General features: G+C 44.2%; 1 long non-coding RNA gene across 1 annotated transcript; it reads left to right on the top strand.

Moving 5' to 3' along the window:
* The first annotated feature begins 541 nt into the window (after window positions 1–541).
* LOC143522595 (uncharacterized) lies at window positions 542–4,537 on the top strand. Its single transcript, XR_013133068.1, has 3 exons — window positions 542–699; window positions 931–1,012; window positions 4,114–4,537. It is a non-coding gene; the product is annotated as an uncharacterized LOC143522595 (long non-coding RNA).
* Window positions 4,538–4,815: the final 278 nt, after the last annotated feature.

Here is a 4,815-nt window from a genome sequence, read left to right as displayed (position 1 = left end):
CATGCCCTGGCACGCGGGCCGCCGTGCTGCTGCCAGCCTCTTCATGCGGGGGTCCGCATGTCTGGCCAAGGCCTCCAGCTCTCGCTGCTGGCAGAGGGGAATGCCCTGATCTCTGGGCAGAACCGGAGACAAGCGAGTAGACGTGGGCGCGCAGACGTAGACGGGCACTCGCCGCAGCGTGCGGGACGCGGGGCAGGACGTGGGGCACCGGCGCACCTGGTCCCACTTAATTTAATGGCTTTAATGTTGGCATTTGCCAGTGTACAGTGCAGGCTGTATGTAATTGGCCGCTGACACAGTTTTTGTTATTCTGGCTTTATACTCCTGCACGCTGGATTTAAAACAAAGCGGTGAGGTTGAAGACAAAATGCAAAATAGCAGCTTTAATTCAAGAGTACTGACATATAGCGTATATTAGACTAATTATGTAGGACATGCAGCCTTTTTAATAAATAGCATTTTTGTGTGTTTATTTATTTGTTTAAACACAAAGGCACCACACATTATCCAAACGTCTGGCCATTCTCCAGGAAGACAAGCCTCCAGGAAATGCCTGTGCTGCACTCTATGAAGGAGTCCCATGAAGGCTTCTAGAGCTGCTAGAGCTGTTGACTGCTAGAGCTGTTGACGCCACCGCTGAAGTTGCTTCACGTATTCATCATCACTGGACACAGGAGTCTTCTGAACATATTCAATTAGGTGAATCAATAATCATCATCACTGGATACACGAGTCTTCTGAACTGCAGTCCTGCTGTATATTATAGTTTTGTTTGGTCTAGTTTCTGTAGGCCTAATCATCTGGCTAGTGTAGTGCAATGACAAATAACCAAATATTACATGTTTTGTGAGGCTGCCACCCTCAGAAGTGTTGGACCAGCTACATCTAACGTTGGCAAGCGTGGATTGCTTTCTCTGATGTTCATTACAGTAGCATTCTGTTGCCTGTTGGACAGAGAAGAAGGCTTTCTAAGTGGAGAAAGAAGTACAGGCCAGGACACAGAAGAAAAGAGGTGGGTACATAGGGGCAAGAGGCGGGGCACTGAGGGAGGGAGGAGGGGCTCTAAAGAAAAGAGGTGGGTACATAGGGGCAAGAGGCGGGGCACTTAGGGAGGGAGGAGGGGCTCTAAAGAAAAGAGGTGGGTACATAGGGGCAAGAGGCGGGGCACTGAGGGAGGGAGGAGGGGCTCTAAAGAAAAGAGGTGGGTACATAGGGGCAAGAGGCGGGGCACTGAGGGAGGGAGGAGGGGCTCTAAAGAAAAGAGGTGGGTACATAGGGGCAAGAGGCGGGGCACTGAGGGAGGGAGGAGGGGCTCTAAAGAAAAGAGGTGAGCACTTAGGGGCAAGAGGTGGGGCACTGAGGGAGGGAGGAGGGGCTCTAAAGAAAAGAGGTGGGGTACTGTATTAGAGAGGTGGGGCACTGAGGGAGGGAGGAGGGGCTCTAAAGAAAAGAGGTGGGGTACTGTATTAGAGAGGTGGGGCACTGAGGGAGGGAGGAGGGGCTCTAAAGAAAAGAGGTGGGCACTTAGGGGCTCTAAAGAAAAGAGGTGGGCACTTAGGGGCAAGAGGCGGGACACTGAGGGAGGGAGGAGGGGCTCTAAAGAAAAGAGGTGGGGTACTGTATAGAGAGGTGGGGCACTGAGGGAGGGAGGAGGGGCTCTAAAGAAAAGAGGTGAGCACTTAGGGGCAAGAGGCGGGGCACTGAGGGAGGGAGGAGGGGCTCTAAAGAAAACAGGTGGGCACTTAGAGGTGAGGGGCGGGGCATTGAGGGAGGAGTGTCACAGAGAGAGAGAGAGAGTGTGTGAGTGGTGGGGAACCGGGGAGGGTGGAAGAGAGAGAGAAAGAGAGAGAGAGAGAGAGAGAGAGAGAGAAAGGAGGGGCACTGAGGCAGAGTTCTAGGACAGCCAAGGAATACACTTGGAGAACCTGATACTGATACAGTACATGTTCATACACATTTGATTTTGATGTAATTCAACGACTTCCCTTTGGATCAATAAAGTGTTGTCTTTTTTTAATTACTTTCAACCAGCCTAGCATATAAGACTCCATAACAGTGTTTAACTATATCTTTCTCTGTTATAGTAGATGTATTTTCATTTGTATCTTATTTAAAACAGATGTAAACATTTTCAAGAGATACTGCCTCATCAACATGTTAAGGCACTAAAATGTAAGCTTAAAAAGTCTCTGTGACTCTTGTGTGTGGTGATGCATATCTTATATTGTACTTTTATGCTTAACGCTTTGAAAATACTTTGAAGCTGTTAGAAAACAATGTTGATACTTATGATGCTGCTTAGTGTGGGGTCAGCCACAGGAAGAGATGGTCAGAGTAAATCACTACATATATACTGCATGAAAAACCTTATGATTTCAATTAATGGATGTGACTTTTATTGCATTTGATCAAGACCACTTAACGACTTAAAGTCACAAGTTAAACGGGATGTTCTTAATACTGAATCATGCTAATGAAAATATGAAAATGCTTTTAAACAACATTCAGACTATAATTCTCTATGCATGGTGTATATATTTTTTTTTCTTTTTTTTAAAGTCAATAGTATCAGTAATTCTCAGTATCAGTAGCTCAGTATAACATGCTGAGGGAATGATTATAGATTTTTTATTTGATTCAATATTAGTAATAAATTAATATGTGTATGCTGCTCATTTTCTTTAATATAAAGTCTAATAAAAGATTTTTCTTTCATTTCATTAGGACATAGCAGAATAGTTGACACCTAATCTGACATCTGGCTCTTAGCAAAGCAACAAGAACCAGTTATTTTATAACAAGTCTCCTACATCCATCATCTGAAGTAATTCTCATAGGTGCCACTTTTGCCTATAAGTTTATGTATACTGTATAATGCTGAAAAACAAATTTTGATAGTACAATGATGGATATATTTAATTTATTTATATAGACCCCAGATTGTTTGAATAGACAGTCAAAGTAGGTAAGATGATTTGGTCCAGAATGTTGTTTTGTGTGGCCCTAGCGTAGCATTACTGACCATATGGGATTTCTAGTGAAAACAGCTTGCACACTAACTATTTATTTTTCCTCATATATTTTGGTTCAGCCACTGGCCATCAGGCCTTACAATCAAGTTGATGTGCTTGAGGTTTTTCTTATCAAATCCCCTCCAGTGGCCTGTTGCGCGTGCTCACCAGACCAGAGACGACCTTCTACGAAATTGGATTAGTCTGTAAAATCACAGATATGCATCTGAGCACAGATCCCCAGTCTGGATAAAGGATGGGGGTTATATTCATAGTCATCAATGTGTGTGTGTGTGTGTGTGTGTGTGTGTGTGTGTGTGTGTGTGTGTGTGTGTGTGTTTGTGTGTGTGTGTGTGTGTGTGTGTGGTCCTAGGACCTCAGTCCAGTCCTGCAGTGTGAAGTCCAAAGGTACAAGATAATTGTGGCACAGTACTGTTTGCTTATCCTGTTCACTGGTCCGCTCTAATTGGTCATCATTAAACCCCCAATTAGCCTATCAGTGTAAGGCATAAGGGGGCACCAGACCGTGAGGGTGAACAATATGCTTTGCTGTGTTTTCATTACACAACTTTGTGAGTATGAAAAATATTGTTGTAGCCAAGAACGTTTAGCCATGCAACCAAGGTAATGCTAATAATAAAATGGACACGAAAAAGAAGAAAATTTGACTTGGTAGGTAAAAAAGAAATTTATCAACTTAACTTTATCAGATTTAATTAAACTTATATTGCTCTGCCTAGAACGTTTTATTCTACAAAACTAGCCAATGTTTTAAAATGTTAATCAACTAAGTAAACAAATATGTGTTTATGTCAATAAACAGGGCACAAAAATGGGTTGGTAAAAACCAAAACAAAACACCTATTACTTCCAGCACTTATTGTCATCTTTGCAGCTGTTTGTTTATTTTTATCTCTGTTTGAGAAGGCCTTGCGAATTGTTAATTATAATTCACAGAAAACTTTCTGAATGGCCAGTATGGAAATTTGATGGATCAGAAAACATTTAGCTTACAGTGGAACACAAACTGTTTGATAACCAAATGGAAGCGCTCCATTCCTCACAGCAAACATTTTTTTTCCTCCCTCCTTTTTGCTAAAAGAAGAGAAGTTGGGATTCCCTGCACAACAGACGATAGCAATTTAGAGCGTGTCTTGGTCGACATCCAGCCACCGACATCCAGCCACTCTGAGCCTCCGTAGTGCTGGGGCTAAACCCAACAGGACGCAGCTCGGTCTCACTTCGCAGGCGCTGACCCTACGCTCGCGGTCTTTGGAGGGTGATTGAAAGGCACCACACAGGAGAGCATCAGCGCCTCGCGTCTATTGAAGTAATAAGCTGACCCGGAGAGTCGTCTGCCTTTGAGCCGCAGCCAAGCCATCTGAATCCACTCTAGCCAAACGAGGGCTTAGCTTTCAAAGGCGCTGCACTGAGGGCCGACCCAAGCGACTCCTCCCCGCTGAGGGCCGAGGGACGAGACCAGCCGCCTTCAAACCCAGCCGAGACGGGACCAATCGCTGCAGCGGGCAGACGCTAGTTTACTTGTGATTACTTCAGCATGTTTCGATTTATGAGAGTTTGCTCTGTTGTAACTACAGCCATTAAAAGAGAACTGGTAGGGTGTGTTAGCATCTTTCAGCATGAGATATGTATACCTGAAATGGTGTAATGCAGCTCACTGAAGAGCCATTGATGGTGGAACTTAGGGGTTTTATTAGCGTTGTTTTGTTAAATCCTTTATTAAAAGCAATTTGAGTAGAGCATTGGTGTAACTACCAAGGCATATTTTCAGGTAGTTTCTTTC

This window comes from Brachyhypopomus gauderio, chromosome 9, assembly GCF_052324685.1.
Source record: "Brachyhypopomus gauderio isolate BG-103 chromosome 9, BGAUD_0.2, whole genome shotgun sequence".
Classification (NCBI taxonomy): Eukaryota; Metazoa; Chordata; class Actinopteri; order Gymnotiformes; family Hypopomidae; genus Brachyhypopomus; species Brachyhypopomus gauderio.
The sequence above is the reverse complement of the archived record's forward strand: the minus strand, read 5'-3'. Positions and strand labels throughout refer to the sequence as shown.